Source organism: Cryptomeria japonica, chromosome 10 (genome assembly GCF_030272615.1).
Source record: "Cryptomeria japonica chromosome 10, Sugi_1.0, whole genome shotgun sequence".
Lineage (NCBI taxonomy): Eukaryota > Viridiplantae > Streptophyta > Pinopsida > Cupressales > Cupressaceae > Cryptomeria > Cryptomeria japonica.
In genome coordinates this window covers 290,241,891-290,260,710 of record NC_081414.1, presented here as the reverse complement: position 1 = coordinate 290,260,710, position 18,820 = coordinate 290,241,891, and positions in this window count along the sequence as shown.

Below are 18,820 nucleotides of genomic sequence, written 5' to 3'. Positions count from 1 at the left end.
ATGTAGTTGGTTTGAAAATCCATGTCTATGTAACCATAACTAAACAATGTTTGTGGAATGGGAAGGCAAAGGATTAGTAAAAAATTGTAAGTTTTTTATTAGGAAGTTATATGGATTTATTCCCTTTGTCATTCACACCATCCACTTGTATGATATTAGAATCAATGAGGTGTTAGAATTCATGTTCTAAATGCATACATCACTCAATATCATGTCCAAGGTTACAACAATATTGACAAAAGTACTTCAGTTTAAAAAAAGGAGGTAAAGGTTTGGAAGTGTCAATGGATGGATGGGAGAATTTTAATCAATTTATTTTTAGTAATTGAGGCATAATGGTATGTAAGGACTCAAAAAGTGGTGTAAAGTGTCAATTATTTGGTCTAGAAGAAAATCAAGATACAATAGGAGATATTGTAAATGCAACTTGATTTTCAATGTTGTTATAAGAATGGGTGTTTATCCTAATGAAGATATTGTTTGTTTCATAACTACTTGGCAAGTTCAAGGATCCTTTTTGGATTTTTCAATTGCTTTCATAAATGAAGAGCCTTCATATTGACAAATTAAAAGTTGATAATCGATAAATGTTACTCACAAGTGTGTGAATGAGGGAAATTTCATAAATAAAATCTAATCTATAATTTGTGGTTGTTATATTACCAACAAAAACTCTTTGAATATCAGCATAAAGAAGAGAATAAGAAATTTATGAATATAACATTTGATATCTACCAATAAAATTAGTCACTTTCTCTTTTACACCTTGTCTACAATGCACCAAATCAACTAATGTCACTTGTGACACATTATTATTTTGAATATGTTGCAAAAATAGATACCAATTGTGAAAAATATTAAATTGAATTACTAGGTAATGAACAAAACCAATCTAGAGTAGTTTCTTTCAAAGACCTAGGAAAGAGTTTTGCAAGAAGGGAATCCTCAAAAATGAATTTGTTTCATAAAATGGTAAATGTTGACACATGTTAGGGTCACCTTTCCCATTGTATTTATTAAAACATGGTACGGTATGTCTTGTGGGGTGGGATTCTCTAGGATGATATATAAAGGTAGGCTAATTTTCAATATGATGGAAGAATTGATTGAAGGTGGGTTTGACTTATGTTGGCCAATTGTTGTTGTAATGATGACATATTTTGTAACAATTGGATAATGATAGAATTGGCGGGTGAATTGAATTATGAAGTGTTGAAATGTGATGGTTGGTTGGAAGGGGCATTATGATAGGTAGGTGAACATTATGGTAAGTGAGAGGTGGAGAAGGTTGATAAGTATTTTGAGAAACAAAATAGAGAGTGGAGTAAGGTGGAACATAGGTGTATTGGTCAATAAGATTAGACCCATTACTAACATGGATGGCATTACCATTTTGTGTAGCAGTAGACATGATAGAGGAAGTGTATGTAGGAATAGAAGGTATTGTAGAGGAGGAAAATAAAACTACTATGAAGGGTAGTCAAACCCCACGAGGACTCAAAATCTAACTCTCCACAATGAGAAAGCCTTCAGGGTACTACAACCTTTGAGTTTTTCCACCTAGAAGTGAAATGTATATGTAACTATAATATACTAATTAATAATAAAAAATTAGACTATAGAGGATGAAAATACTTGTTATGAAGACCAATTGGACAACTCTGTACACTCTCTATTCGAGATGCACACATAGGTCAAGGAAAAAAACACAACACGCAAATGTCTTGTATAAATGAGGTATAGAAATTTGTACTAGAAGGTGACAAATAACTAGTATCTATGTTCTAAGTGCTAAGTTACAATAAAATTTAATGACAAAAATCTAACAGGGAAAACTAGATTGACAAAAATACAAGGAAGACGAAGGAATACTTATAGCAGGTCCTTGATATGAAGCCCCCAGCCAAAGCAAGAATGTCCTTTGATAAAACCTACACATGTAAGACCGGGGATGAAATGTTTGGAGCGATTGTGTTTAGAGGTTTGCCATGCTAAACCCCTATTTGGTGTTTCCACCTCCACAGATAACCTATAGATGAGATTGTGATAAAAATGATCATAGAAATGAAACCAGAATGATATGATAAATGATATGCTAAATTAAAAGCAAGAAAAAAGTAAGCATCCCAAAAAGAGTTACCCTCCTTTGGATACTAGAAGTATCAAGGTTTGAAAGGATGAAAATATCAACAATATTTGAATCAACAAAGCTTCAACAATGGTGGGAGATAATGAATTGATGTGTTGTGAAAATGGTATAGTGAGCTCCAAGAATTCCAAAGAGAGCAATTTTGACCAATTAGAGATAAACATAACGTCATATATGATCAAAATGAGGTCTAAAAAAGAAATATGAAGGAAGGGGAAGTTATTTGAACATTGGTGTGAGCCCAAAGAGGTGCTACACTACTAGAATTAGAAAGTGTAATTTCCCAACAACCACCTTCAGTCACAACTATTCACAGGATGAATGCATGATGCATGGATATCTCCATGGTACACACGTGTCCATGCATAATATAGACCAAATGGTTAGGAGATTAAACAAAAAAATATGGCAATGAAGGCTCATGGTGTGAAATTTTGATCATTGTCTTTAATTTAGCTAAAGCAAAGGCCTTATGTGATGTGAAATTGCTCAAAGTATAATTTATGACGTTACATTTTTCCCGCACTTAAGCAAGCATATAAAAAAGAGATGCAAGCTAAAGTAAAGAGAGAAAAGGGTTAAAAAAGATATACCCAAGATGCAAAGGGAAAGCGAAGTCTTCTATCTGCACAAAGTTGTCGTCGAGGAAAATAACTAAGTCAAGCCTTCATGAGATGGTGTTGATTTGTATCATCACAAACATATTAGTTGAAGATAAACATCTTAAATAAAAAAGAAAAAAAAGTAGACACAAAACTTCTAGACATCAACCATAGATCGTATAACAATGATCAAATTTAGACAATGTTGTAGCAAGTTGTATTATGCTAGATAGCCATATGATCAATCGATATGTGACTACCACAAAATACATTGTAGGAAATCCATGGAAAAGGTATAGAGATAAAATTAGATATAAGTGCAGTGGTTTGGCCCCCATGCAAGGGAATAAAAAAGATAGCTAGACATATTTCAAAAAGAAATATGTGACAAGAGATCTAAAATAAATAAATGTAGATATTATAGCTCTACCCCTTTATAATGAGATGTGTTATATAGAGAGGAACACAAATCATTCTAAGGAGAAGAGATGTGCCATGTCAACTTAATGATATGTATCCATGGAATGCTACCTTGCAATAGATAACATGTGATACCCACAACATCCAAATCAAATGTAGGATCCCTATTGGGTTTTGAAATGTCAGGTGGAGAGGGCTCATGCTTAGTTTCAATTGGATTAAACTCTAGAGCCTCAATCGCCATCGATACATGTGTTAGAAGAGGAAATTGGAGTGGATTTAGAACAAGCTTGGACAAATGAAACATGAGGCTCCTTCAAGTCTTCATTTTTAAATTTTAGGACTTTATAATATCCACAAAAGAAGGGTGTATAGTTTAAATGACCCCAATTTTTCTCTAGGAAGGAATCATCACTAGGAGACTGTGTTGTAGAATGAACCATAGTGTTAAGGTAAGATATGCATCCTACTTCATTTTTAACATCATTGTTCAAGTTTTGATTAGCTTATATGGTGTGCATCTTGTTATTATGAATGAATTTGAGTGTGTGTTGAAGAGTAGAATGGACTATGCATAGTGTGGATACACGATCTACTTAGAAGAACTAGATTATAATTAAGAGTATCGGATATGGCATGGATAGGTGTGGATAAGATCACAAGACCTACTTCAATAGTCAATGTAATTGTACCTAATTATTTTCTACCAAGATTACGAAAGCCACAAATAGAGAGAGAATTAGGTTGAATGAGGGAGGTATCCACTTTGATTTTATGTAATATCTATGCTACAAACGTTGATACCTAAACCATTATCAACTAGGTTAAGTCTTATTTCATTACCAATGATGACCAAAAAAATATTAAGTCATATTGATTTTGAACTTCCAAAGGAGGTAACTTGTGTTGTTTGAACATAATATTTATCTTTGTTTCATGCATATAAAGACTACTACATCATTTGGTCTAGCAGAAGGTGAGACAGCAACTTTTTTAAGGCTTCTTGGAGCATCTCATGGTATGTAGGTGAAGTTTAAATCAAACCCCAAAGGGATATATTAGATAGAGTAGCACAAAGTTTCTCAATAAGATCATACTCCTTACCAACATGTTGTGAAAGATGAGGGGATCGAGGAAGAAAACGTTGACAAGTAGGAAGAACATTTGAATCTTACTTCTTGTTTCAAGTGTTATATGTGTAAGCTAATGCATGATAGTAGGGTTACTATTTCATCCTATCTCTTTGAGTGAACTATTTCATCCTATCTCTGTCTATATTTTGATCTGCAATCATTGCTTTTCCTGTGATAATATACCTGAGAGAGTTTTTTTTAAGAAAAAAAGAGGAGTCACATTGCCTTATTCTATGCTTTGCATTTTACATGCAAATCTGTCCACGCTGCCAGGTCATTAAGGCTCACGCAGGCTGTTTGAAACTCTCCACTTCAGCCCACGTTTCTACTCCCACATCGTTATTTTTGCAATTTGTTTTAAAGCTCCTTCCCTACGTGAGGCTACATGTTTTTAATCTTCTCTTAGTTTTAATAATAAATGGATTTAGATTACATTTATTTTTAGTTAGAATGTGTCTTTAACTTTTTTTAAATTAGATTTAGTTAGATTTGCTTTTTAGATTTTTTAAAATTAGATTTAGTGTTTTAGTTAGATTTACATTTTAGATTTTTAAATTAGATTTAGTTTGTGTTTTAAATTGGATTGAATTTTTGTTAATTTTTTTAGATTATAGTTTATAATTTAATTTAGATTTAAATTAATTAAGTTAATTTAATTTGTTAATTTAGAATTTGTTACTTTAGATTTTGTTAATTTAGAATTTGTTGGTTAATTTAGAATTTGTTACTTTAGATTTTGTTAATTTAGAATTTGTTAGTTAATTTAGAATTAGTTAGTCTTTAGTTTTGTTAATTTAGATCTTAAATTAGATTTGTTGGTTAAGCTAGTTTTATTTTTAAATTTAAATTTATAGTAGTTAATATCTAGTTCATTAGTTTGTTGGTTTGTATGGTAATGTTGTCTTTTGGTTGACATTTTTTTTTAATTTTGGGGACTAATTTGGACTTTCATTTTGTGCAGGCTATCGATTGTCGAAGACCATAATATTGAAACTACTAATAATGTTTGATGTAGGGCGCATGTCGAAGAAATTCCTTGATTTGAAACTGATTGAGGCTCTTTTTGTTTTACCTTTTAGAGGGTCTGCCTCTCGGGAGTTTTCGTGGGGACTGGTGCTTGGCTGCCCCAAAGAAGTGAGTGTCGAGGGTGGAGCCAGTGGGGTCAAGAATCTAAGTATCTGCTCTGAATTGCATAGCTTGGGGTGACCCCCAAGTGAGATTCAACAACTATTATCCTGGCCAGCCTTACATTCTGACTGTCATGTTTTCTAAGTGTATGGAAAACAAACATAGCCTTAAGATTGTGCTTGAATGTGTTTTTTTATTTCAAAATCAAACAAACATTTTGACTGTCGTGTTTTCTAAGTGTATGCAAAACAAACAAAAATATTTCACAATCAACACCACACTTGAAACTGAAACCTTGCAAAACAACATTGTCATTGAAACATTGAATCCATGTTCTCAAAACAATCATTTCAAATATCTTGAGACATCACTTTTGGAGTTTTGATCTTTTAGGTCCTTGCATAGTCACGTCATTCTAGCTTGCCATACCTTTTAGGTCCTTGCATAGTCTTCACCTAGTTGTACCTTTCATCCTTGCATATCTCATTTAATCATACCTAGTCCTTTGCATACCACCCTTAGATCAAACCTTTGCATACCACCATTAGGTTATACCCTTGCATAATCCCCTTAGATCATACCCATAATCTTTGCATAGCCTTCCATCATTCCTTTAGGAAATAACCTTAAACCTTGCATAAGTTCCTTAGGTCATTTCATCATTGGTCCTAACATTTCATTATTACTTGCATACCAAAATCAAAAAAAAAAAATCCAATAAAAAACCCAAAAAAATTGCTTGCACTTAGGATTTCTCGTCTTAGGTCTGACATCAACTTTCAATCATCAATCAACCTTATCACTTGAGGTGAATCTTCCTTGATTTAGGGAACCTATCAGTGTCTTTGAGTTGGTATTTTTCTTGGATTTCATCATCTCCTATCATAGTATGCCCTCTCTTTGATCACTTATCCTTGTGTATCTGTCATAGCACAAATCAAACCTCACATTGATTTTGCATCAATCCTTTATTACATAGATTGCAGTTTTGCATTGATCCTTATCATATCCCAATCTCACCTTCCTATCATATAGTTTGCACCTTAATCTTTGCATTGACCATTAGTTACATCCTAAATCTCACTCATATCATATAGTTCCTCCTTTGTACTTTAAGGTTTGCACTCTATCTAGAGTCTCATATGTTGTCCTAGGTCAAAGATCAGATAAATATATGACATTCAAGTCCAACAAAAAGATTCAATGACCTCGCTTGAGATGCACTTTCATGATATCAAGAACAACAAACTTCAAGGAATGCTAAAATGATTATATAAGGTAGAACAACAAGTAATTGAAAATCAAAAGCCCGGTCTTGAACAAGATCTCATGACTCCTTCACTAAGACAATACATTTCCTACAAGTATCCCCTAGATAGATAATTTACACCTTTCGGGCAATCTATTAAGTCGGCTTTGGCAAAGCTTCTTGAGAACAATCTTATCATATTGCCTAACAAGACCACATGGGGATGTCAATTTTTGAGTAATTATTGTGCATATCATAGACATAAAAAACATAAGACTTCAAAGTGCATAGAGTTAAAACATAAAATTCAAGACCTCCTTGGTAATGGTGTTATTGAAATTGAAGATCCTAATGATTCAGTTAAGGAGAAACTAGATGTCATTACCAAGCATGATCAAAATTATGAACCTGTGTCTAGCAATGGCCCACATGTAGCCTCCATCTCTTCCATCATTCCTCCATCTCCTAAGGATTCTCAACAATAATCTATATCATATCCCTCAAACAATGAACCTAATGATGAAACTTCTCATGTTGACTGTCAAGGGCTATCAATAGTACAAATCCAAGCTAATCTATTTTTTCATACAAATCCTTTATACAATTCAGATATCTTTAGATCCTATGCCATCATGCACTCCAATTCCAATCATACCCACTCTAGAAGGCCCCATCCAAAATGCTTCCCAATCATTCAAAAACATGAACACCTTCCAAGAATCCCCCATGCATATTGAAAATACTGCCCCTTCCTTAGAAGTGGCTCCATGTCAAGAGGATAATCTGAAAAATGAAGAAACAAGTCCTATCATAAATCAACATCAAGACACCAAAACTCTCCAATCCCATCCAATGGTTGAAACAGATCCTACCTCTCTAGAATCCCATGATGATCCCTTTATACCTTTCCATGATCCCCTTCCATCTCAAGAGAAAAGTATCCTTCCAAATTCTATTCCTAATCCACTTCTTAAGTAGGATCATGATGCCTCTTCCACCTTTTCAAATGATCCTATTCAAAATGAAGAGTCAAACACCCTTCCTACTCTATCCAATGGTCCTCTTCCATGTCAAGATTAAAGTATCTCTTTATTCCCTTGTCATAGTTCTCCATGTTTACCTCAAGAGTCCATTATGCCTATAAATCCCTCTCATGATTCTATCATTCCTTGTAAGTCACCTCCGCCTCAAAATGGACTTTCCTTTGGAATCAAAAGTAAGAAGAAACCCTTTTGTTAAAAATATCTTCCAAAGCATTCATTATCAAAGAAAAGGGGTAGATGATTCAAGATATATTTTTTGGGGGGGATTGTGATGAAGGGCTCCGGCATTGCGAGGGCAAGCCTGGTGCAGGTCGTGGCTTGCATGCAGGCTTATTGACTATGCATGCATCTAGCGGTGGTGTTTCTGAGCATGTTGAATTAGTTTGAGTGGGGGGTAGGGGTGATCAAAATGTGTGGGGTGTGATTTTTAGTTGTCGGTCGGGGTTTGGGCCGATGTTTTCTTCTCCTTTGGTCTGCGGTTTTGGCTTTCTTCTTCCAGTTTGGTGCCTTGTAGGGGTGTGTGGATCCCTTACTCATCTATTTTTGGGGTGTGGGTTTTTCGTGAGGTGCAATGTCTAGTATTGGTGGAGAGGCCTCAAAGGCATCTCCCGACATGGATTTTTGGTGTTGTGGTGGGTTCAAAATCCCCATCCCAAAGTGTCAAGACCTTTGATAATAATCTTTTTGTCGCAGATCCGGGGTTTGGTAGTGTTGGTGGCTCTCGGATTACGAAGATTAAGGGTTGTCTGGAGAGGTGTAGTGAGAGGTCGAGGTTGGTTATTCCTCCAAAGATGATAGCTGAAGATGTTGAATACTTTTCAAAACACTCGTTATATTGCAAGTTTTTGGGGATGAGGGTTTCTCTACAGTTTTTGGAGAACTGGGCTCAGAGGACTTGGGCACCGAAAGGGGAAATGGAGATTATGTTGTTGGCAAAAAACTACTTCATGGTTACATTCAACTGCATAGAGGATCGCAATAGGGTTTTTGAAGGAGGCACCTATTTTTACAACTAGGTGGGGTTGTTCATCAAACCTTGGCATGAGGGGTTTAACCCTTCAGAGGAGCTCCCAAATAGGGTCCCAGTATGGGTTCATTTACCGCATTTTCTAGTGGAATGTTGTCGGGAGGATGTGTTGCGGATGCTAGCTTTAGTGCTTGGGAAGCCAGTTGGATCCTCAACGCAAACCTTAGGGAGAAAGGTAATGACTTTCGCTCATATCTGTGTTAAAATTGATCTTAGTAAGCCCTTGCCAGATGTTATAGATATGTGTGCAGGCTCTTATTCGTGGGTTCACCAATTGGATTATGAGTTTTTACCATTTTGGTGTTGTTTGTGTCATGAGTATGGTCATTTGTAGTGCAAGTGTCCTAGGTATAAACTGGTGGTGCGCCAACCTCAACAGCCGACTTGTAACCTAGATGGGGCTAATAAAGGAAAAGTTGCCATGTCTGATGAAGTAGTGGGTGCTGATGGTTTTGTCCTAGTTAAGACAAAGAACAAGAATTGGGACAAAAGAGGTCCCTACAAGAGAGACAAGAGGAGGATACCTTTAACAGATTTGAAGCCTTGGATGAGCTTAGCCAATAGAAGGTGAACCCGGGGTTAATTCCTTTGGATCAGGGTGCATCAGATTTGGTCCCTGATAGTGTGAATTGGGACTCTACCTAGGCTCTGCAAGTAGTTAGGAGTCAGCAAATGGAGATAGAACAACCAGTAGTGGCTCAGTTGGGACCCATTTCTAGTGTTGAAGTGAAGTTGGTTGGGGGGGATGGTTCTCCTACAGCTCAGAAATTGGAACCTATTGGGATCAAAAGTAACAAGATCTCCTTACATTTGGGTCTTTAGTAGAAGGACATTAAGAAAGGAGCAACGGAGAAGATTTTGAAGGTTGACAGAAAGAAGGATTTGGATAAGATTAAATTGATGGGAGAGAATTTGGTTGAGTCAGGGTCAGTAAAGACTCTGGATTCTCATTTTTCCAATCCTTCGAAATGATTGTGCTATCATGAAATGTGAGGGGCTTGAACAGTGGCCCTAGACAAAAATTTCTTCGGGAGTTGATAAGGAGTCATTCTCCAGATGTCCTTTTCTTGGAGGAAACTAAACTCTCTGTGGAAAGTATGTTGGGTTTGGTGCCAAAGCTTTGGGGGAGAAGCCAGTGTCAATGTATTGGGGTATTTGGCTCCTTTGGAGGGGTGGCCTGTCTTTGGAACCCCTTGAGTATTTGTCCTATTTGGTGGGTTGCCTCTAGTCTTGAGACTGGGGAATATATCTTGTTTACTAACATTTATGCCCCCACTGATCTTGAGGGTAAGAAAAATTTATGGTCTCATATTTCTTTTATGCGAAGTTTTTTCCCTTTTCATCCTTGGATTATGGCAAGTGATTTCAATGCCATCTTAGAGTTGAGTGAGAAGAAGGGTGGTGTTATGTGATTAAAACCTTCTTCCTTCCTTCTTTGGGATAGGATATTATCTTTTCATCTTGTTGAAATTAAGTTTGGTAATGGTTTGTTCACTTGGAACAACAGGAAGGTAGGAGAGTATTGGATTGTGGAGAGGCTGGATTGCTTTCTGGTTTCTAGTTTTTGGGTTGGTGGGGGATGGTCCACATATTCTAAGATTCTAGACTGGAGAGGGTCAAACCACTGGCAAAATAAAGTTGGTGTCTTCTTCTTCTCGGTTCGCTCGCTCTCCTTCATTCAAATTCCATCTTATGTGGTTATGGGATCCTTCTTTGCAGGATCATGTTGTGGAGTGGTGGAGGAAAGGAAGGTCAGCCTTTGGCACTGCTATGTACACTTTTGCCAAGTAACTACAATTTGTTAAGTTTCAGATTAAACAATGGAACCGCTAGAATTTCAGGAATATTTTTCATGCTAAGATAGCTTCTCAAATAGTGTTGAATGGCATTACCAGTGAAATTAGAGAGCATGGTTTGTCTGAAGCCTTTCTTAGGGAGGAAGATAGGGCAATCAAGGCTTTAGAGGAATGGGATCTTAGGGAGGAAATATACTAGAAACAGAGAGATCATATTGATTGGCTTCAAGAGGGAGACAAGAATATTGCATTCTTCTTCAATTCATTGAAAGCAAGAATACATGGCAATTCCATTCTTGTTCTGGTCAATGATAGAGTTGCGCAGTGTTTATCCTTGTAGGATATTTCTAGGGAGTCTTTACAGTATTTTTAGTCCCTCTTTAGTGAGGATGCTTAGAGGGAATCAGAAGAGGAGAATCAGGTTCTTGCTTGAATTCCTTCTCTAAATACTAGGGAGATGAATGAGCAAATTATGGGTCTTATTTTGCTGGAAGAACTTGAGAGGATTTTTTTCACATGAGGAAGGGAAAAGCTCCTAGACCGGATGGGTTCTCAGTTGAGTTCTTTCAAGATTTTTGGGATATTATCAAATTAGACTTATTGGAAGTGGTCCAAGAGTCCCAGAGGAATAAGTAGATGCTTCGGTCTTTGAATGCGACTTTCATTGCACTAATCTCCAAGTGTGATGGGGTTGACTGATTAGGCCATTTCCGCCCTATCTCTCTCTATAATGTCATTTATAAGATCATCTCTAAGTCGATAGCAGAAAGGTTGAAGATGTGGCTTGGGGATGTCATCTTTGAGGAGCGGAGTGGGTTTGTAGAAGGTCACCAAATCTTGGATGGTGTGGTCATTGCTACTGAGACCATTCATTCTATGGCAACCTCCAAGGAAAAAGATATGTTTATTAAGTTGGATATGACTACGGCTTATGATAGAGTTTGTTGGTCCTTCCTCTAGAAGATCTTTAGGGCTTTTGGATTTCCTAATGAGTGGACCCAATGGGTAATGAGTTGTGTTATGTCTACCTCATTCTCTATGCTAATTAATGGAGATCATACTGAGTTGTTTGGTGCTTCTAGGGGTTTTTGCCAGGGGGACCCCCTCTCCCCATACTTATTCATTCTTTTGGCTGAGGGTTTGGGGAGGCTGATTAAGCATGATGTGGTTCTGGGTATTATTCAAGATTGGAGTTGGGGTAATGAATTGCAGCCATAGTCACATTTGCAGTTTTTTCATGACATGACACTGATGGGAGTAGCTCAGATTAGAGAAGCTACAAATTTACGTAAAGTTTTGGATGTTTATCTTGCGGTTTCAAGCTAGTTGATCAATGATGATAAATCTTGCATTCTCTTCTTCAACACACCTAGAACTATTTAGAGGAGAATCGATCATATCTTGAGATTCCAAGTCGGTTCTCCTCCCTTGACTTATCTGGGTATTCCTATCTCTCCTAGTAATCTTCCTAGGGATTCGTGGCAGGGTATCTTGGACACATTTCGCATGAAGGTTGAACATTGGACACACAGATGGTTATCCTTTGCTGGGAGGGCTCAACTGATCTAGTCAGTGGTTGAGGCTCTTCTGATTTATCGGTGTATGCTTCAAGTGGCTCCTAAGTGGTTCTTGAAGGGAATGGATTCTCTGGCTAGGCAATTATTATGGGCAAGCAATCTGTCCTCCTACAAATGGTGTCTTGTCAATTAGGACTTGGTGTGTAGCCCAAAATAATCGAGTGGGCTTGGCTTAAGGTAATCTATTTTATTTGGGGAGGCTTTGGCAGATAAATTGTACTGGAGGTGGTGTGTTGGACAAGGTCGAGGTTGGTCTAGGATTTTGGCCTACAAATATATGCAGAGGATCCCGAAGGAGGAAATCCCAAGATACCCGCTTGAGGGAAAAGGCTCAATGATTTGGAGTACTCTCAAGAAAGGGGCTTCTCTTATAAAGGAAGGAATTTTGTGGATATGTAAGAGGGGGGAAGAGGTCCTTTTTTGGTAAGACTCTTGGGATGGATACCCCCCCATCCTTGATCACTTTCCTATTAGGATTAATGATAGTCCCAAAGATACTAAGAGGGGGGGTGAATCAGTATCTAACTAGCTTGCTGAATATTTAAACTTATTAAGAACTTTTCATCCTAAAATAGTGTACCGATAAATAAGAATTAATGCAGTAAACATGAACAAGAAAGATAGCATAGAAAACACACCATAACACAAGATGTTTAATGAGGAAACTCAGTGTGGGAAAAACCTCAGTGGGATTTGTGACCCACAATATTCACTCACTAGCCAATGAATAAATATTACTTACAATGAGGGGCCTGCACATGCAGGAAGGCCAACTGCCTAGAGCTCATTGCTCAATAAGAGTCACACTGACTACAAAAGTGGATTATAAAATCCAATACAATGTACTACTTCAAAATAGCATCAACTATGCCAGGTTCAGTACCAGTTTAAGTTCATTCCATTACCAAAACCTTCGTTGTCAACTATATCATCTTATACATAGTTTTTATACTTCCATACATACATACTTCCCTATAATGACCTATAAGATCTCATACATATATGTGAGTCTTTTACAATATGCCATGTTGGCTTTACAAAAGATAATTAACTTTAAATACAATAAACAAAAGTTTATTCCCTGTCGGCTGGGGTGTCGGTTTGCATTATAGCCGTTGTCGGTGTATGTAGATGTCTAAGCTGGAATTGGTAATAGTCGGTGGCTTTACCAGATGAATGCTAGAAGGTTACCAGATGGTTGCCATCAATGACAACACCAACTATTTGCATAAGAGTATATAATGCCAACAATCTCCCCCTTTGGCATTGATGGCAACACTCATGAGAAAAAGCCAAAAACTGTTCCAAAAACCGAAGTCCAAAAAGCTATCAAAAATATGTGCTCCCCCTGAGCAGATGATCTCATTTGATTAATCATTTTTCGTGGTCCACTACTCCCCCTTTGATATCAATGGCAAATGTTGTCAAAAATTGTCAAACGAGTACAAAAATTTCACCTTAAAGTTTGTAACCGGTTGGTACAATCTGGAATATATATGCCAAAACCAAATTAAGACTCTCCATGAATCTGTTACTATCGTTCAGGGTTGCCTTGGTCTATTGGATCGTGTCGATGAGATGATGCATGCGCTCATTCGATGATCTTTCTCCTTGAAGTAATGCCTTAGAGATTTCATTTCTCAGAGAAATTAGATTGTCCAACTTAGGACCAAGTTTGTACTTAAGTTCTCTGGCATTAGCCTTAATCCTTGCCTTCTCTTTCTCAAATTTCTCTAATTTCTCCTCAAAAGTTGCTATTTCCTGCTCAATAACTGATATAGGTTCGGATGAACTAATTATGTTATCATCTATATCACCTATTTCTTTTTGTACTCTGCTGATTTCCTTTTCTATGTCCTTTGTCAAAAGATGTGGTTTGCATGTTTCTCTGTACAACTCTTTGTATTCAAAAATTGTAGTGTTTAGTGTTGGTAATAGTGTATTCAAGTGTTTTGTACACTTCTTTATTGTGTCCTCAAAAAATTTATCCTTCTCCTTTTCAACTTTCTCTTTGAAGGTGTCCTCGTTCACCTTATCAACCGTTATTACATTGTCAGTAATTAATTTGGACAATGTGTCCAATTTACCTAAAGAATCCTTTACATGATCTATGTTACATTTTGGTGCCTTGTAGGCCAATGCATTACAGTCTGTTATCTTCTTGATTGAATCCAGGAGTACCTTTGTTACATTAGTAGGTTTGAATTCACTTGATGAAGTGTCGGATGTCTGACTTATTACCTTAATTACCTATGTGCTTCCAACATTTGTAACCATTTTTCTTGTGTTGTCCTATGGTGGATCAGTCTGAGTTTGCATTTCAACCAGTAAAGGTTTGTCTGATTGTTTAGGTGTCTCACCGATTGTCGGTTTCTCTGCTTCAATATGTACCCCTGCCTCTGTAGGTTTCTCTGTATGCTCAACTATCGGTATCTTAGTCTCAGTAGATTTCTCTATGCTAGCATCTATACCTTCAGTATTCTTCCCAGTGTCCAGTGGTTGCTCTGTTTGTAATGATTTCTCTGTTGGGATCTCAACCTCAACAGTCTCTATCGGTTTCTCCACAATGTTGCCACTGTCAACATTATCATCCTTAACTTTTGTACTATCCTTATCCACAACAATATTCACTTCCTGAGTATCCACATTCATGGTGTATAGTATTTCAGATTCAAGATTAGTGTTATCATGTGTGATACCTTCACTTTTAGTAACCAGTGGATCAACAGTATGTACTAGTGCAGTATCCAAAGGTGGTGGTAAATTATCAATTATCTTGTTGTTTGGTATTCCACCAACTTTACCTTTCCCTTTGTCCTTATCCTTTTGATATACCTTGAATGTTTTCTTTGGCCTGTTCATTTCCTCTTGTTTTTCTTTTTCCACAAAAAAGATATCCCATTTGTCAGTAGTCTCCTCTGCAATCCCATTTACTCTACCTACCATATAACTTACTTGTCGGTGACCACTAGCTAAAACGAATTTGTTAGCCTCACAAATCAGGTCATCAATTTCCTCTTTTGAGTTAACCGGATGTACAGCTAGAAGTTTTTCAACTTTTAGTTTCTTGTCCAATTCCATCACTGTAATCCTCTTGGCATCCAATCTTCTATATAGTTCATTGGGCAAATCATCCACTACTTCAATTAAAACTTTCTTGTATATATCCAGCTGTAAAATTATATTGTTTTCAATGCTTTCCTTGTCTGAATCTTTGAATGTGTTATACAATTTACTCACATTAGCCAAATTGCCATCATTGGTTATTTCATTTAGCAAATTTTCTAATGAAGGTATAACTAGTTTATGTTTCTTCTTGGGAGTTAGTTTCTTAGCCGGTTGCCTTACTGCCTGTTGTTTCTTCCTTAAGGTCCTTGTTCTTTTGGGTGGAGGAGAGGGTACCGGTGAAGGTTTTCTCTTCCTTTCAACTCTTTTGAATTCAACTGGTATCTCATTGTCAGAAGATGTGCCAACCAATGAAATGTGTGCCTCTGCTTGCAGTCCTTCCAGCTCACTAGCCATTATACCAGTAATGTTCATAACATTTTCTTTGATTTCCTTTATCTTCTTTGATGCATCCCTAATATATTTTTCTCTTTTCTTCCTTTGCTTCATTGTTTTCACACCACTCTCAATAGTTTCTGCACTACCAAAAACTTCTTTTGTTGGTTCTCTTGGTGCATCTAACAAAGCTTTTGCATATGTCTCAATAATGTTGAGATCTACCTCATAGCCCATTTCAATTACTCATACAGTCCTAGGAAGTACAACTTTCATCCATGTCTCATCCTTTTTTATTACAAAACACATTTCTTTATCATATTTGTCCACTACACTCTGCAGTAGTCTTTCTCTAGTTTTCATTTTGGCTTGAAAAACTTTAAAGTATTTAGTTATATTATTTTCCTTTGCAGTTACCATGCCAATAAAAACTTCCTGTAATTGTTTTCCTACTAGTATGTCATATCCAAAGTCTTTATGTCCTATACCGGGGATTTCTTTTGTGAAATACAACATTAAGCATACTAAAATATTACCAAAGTGAAATGTCCCTTTCTTATCTCATTTAATCTTTTTCAAATTATCTATGAGTTCATCTTTCAGCCATTCACACACATCAATCATTATATTGTTTTTGACCACTTCATAAGCACTAGTAATGCAAATACTAGAAATTGAATTAAGTTTGTTTGCATGTGTAGTCTTGTAACCTAAAACTACACTTATGAATCTCGCATTGATGTCTTTGATGTCGTTCACTCTTAGTGATCTACTGTCTAATGTTGCTCCAGTTAGCGTCATTACTTTGTTGTTAGGAACTTTCTTTGTTTTATCTGGTCTACTGCTAGTTGAGGGTAAACCTGTTATTGCCCTAATTGCTTGTTGGGTAAATTTGTAGATAGAATCCAACCATAGAAATTCTCCATGTGCCCTACTTACGACAATTCTCAATACTTCTTTCAGAAATTCAAAGATATTCAGTATCTCAACAAAACCTAAAGTCTCCACAATTTTGTGTTCAAGTTTGCCAATGCCATTTTCATCACAAATTATGGTTTTAAATATTTTCAGCAATTCCTCATAACCTAATTCTTCAATGTTGCAATGAATATAAATCCTAGGGTCTTCAGCATAAGCTACACCTTTAGGAATTTTTGAAAAAAACCCTATGGAATCATCTTGCTTAGCTACTTTGGGAATTATCTTAACCACGAGCCTTGGGCATTTTACATTTTCCATGATAGTAGGGTTTGCAATAAATTTGGAAGCAGAAGATGAAGCCATTTGAAAAATACCTTTGGCTGCCTTAGAGTATCTGAATGCTTGAAAAAAATCCCTTCACACCTTTGCCTTGAATGCCTTAGCTCTTTTTTGCGCTCTCTGCTGATTTTGAATGCTTGGTGAATCAAAAAGGAGGGAAATCCAATGATTTATAATGACATTTCTTTCAACAACCGCATTAAATGCTTGTCGGTTAAGTGAAAACTTAACATATATGTCGGTAAAGAAGAAATATATCTTCGCACCATCGACCGAGGGTAATCTGCATGATATTCAATTTGTTGCAATACCCCAAAGTGTTACTTCTTAGTTGGATGAAGAATCTCCTATTGGTGGAGTAATACTCTGTTCTACTGGTGAAGAAATAGTCTCATCAACATTCTGATCTGTCTTCCTTATCCATTGTTTTGAACATTCTTGTTTTACCTCATCTACCTTTTCTTTGCCTTTCAAACTGGGTCCTTTATTATTTGTCGATGAGGTCTTACTTCTACATAATTTTGCAATATGTTCAATCTTGTTACAAGCATAACAAGTCACATTATTCCTCTGAATAGCTTTTCCATATCCTATGTCGGTTTGTGTTCTGCATTGATAGATAAGTGCCCATATCTTCCACAAACATAACATTTCACATTCATTTTGTAGTTTTCTGAATTACGACCAACTTTATTGCATTTAAAACATTGACCGGTGGGTGCATTGATGTTCTGATTCTTTCTAAATCTACATTGATTTTCTCTATGACTATATTTATTGTAATTGAAACATTTGCCATTAAACTTGTAACCATTAGGTTGTCTTACTGGTTTACTGTGATCATGATTATTTGCAGTACTGGAACTTTCTCCAACTTCAAATCCAAGTCCATTAGTATCTCCATTTGATTTCTGACTTTCTAGCATATCATCAAGTTCCTCTGAAGTTTTCTTGAATTTCTCTTTGTGTTGATTTGCAGTAGCCAACTCATTTTCTAGAATTCTCTTTTGTCTCATGAGTTCAGTTTTTTCATGTTGCATGTGAATCAGATTTGTCTTCAACATATCATTTTCATGACTGAGTCTTAGATTTTTGTTTCCATCATCATTGACTCTCCTAGTCAAGTCATCTTCATTCTCCTTTTTGTCTTTAATGTCTTTACAAAACCTCATAGTCATATCTTGCATTTCATTCTTCATATTATTGTTTTCTTGTCTCAACTTGTTCACAAGTTCATTAAGAGTTTCCTTTTCATCATTATCATTTTGCATCTTCTCATGAAGTTTTTTTCTTTTATTTCAAGCTATAGTAAGATTCTCCTAAAGTCCTTGAATAAATTCCTATTCAGTCCTCAGATCATCTTCAAGTTTGATATTCTTCAACTTCTTTGCATCATAGTCTACAAGAGCTCCTTCCAATTGTTTTCTTAAGTTCTCCATCTATACCGGTTTCAGAATCTTCCTCAAGCTGTTAGGCTTTTGAAAATAGAGGACTAGGCTCTGACACCAATTGTTAGGATTAATAAAAGTCCTAAAGGGGGGGGTGAATCAGTATCTAACCAGTTTGCTGAATATTTAAACTTATTAAGAACTTTGCATCCTAAAATAGTGTACCAGTAAATAGTAATTAATGTAGTAAATAGGAACAATAAAGACAACATAGAAAACACACCATAACACAAGATGTTTAATGAGGAAACCTGGTGTGGGAAAAACCTCAGTGGGATTTGTGACCCACAATATTCACTCACTGGCCAATGAATAAATATTACTTACAATGAGGGGTCTGCACATGCAGGAAGGCCAACTACCTAGAGCTCACTGCTCAATAAGAGTCACATTGACTACAAAAGTGGATTATGAAATCCAATACAATGTACTACTTCAAAATAGCATCAACTATGCTAGGTTTAGTACCGGTTTAAGCTCATTCCAT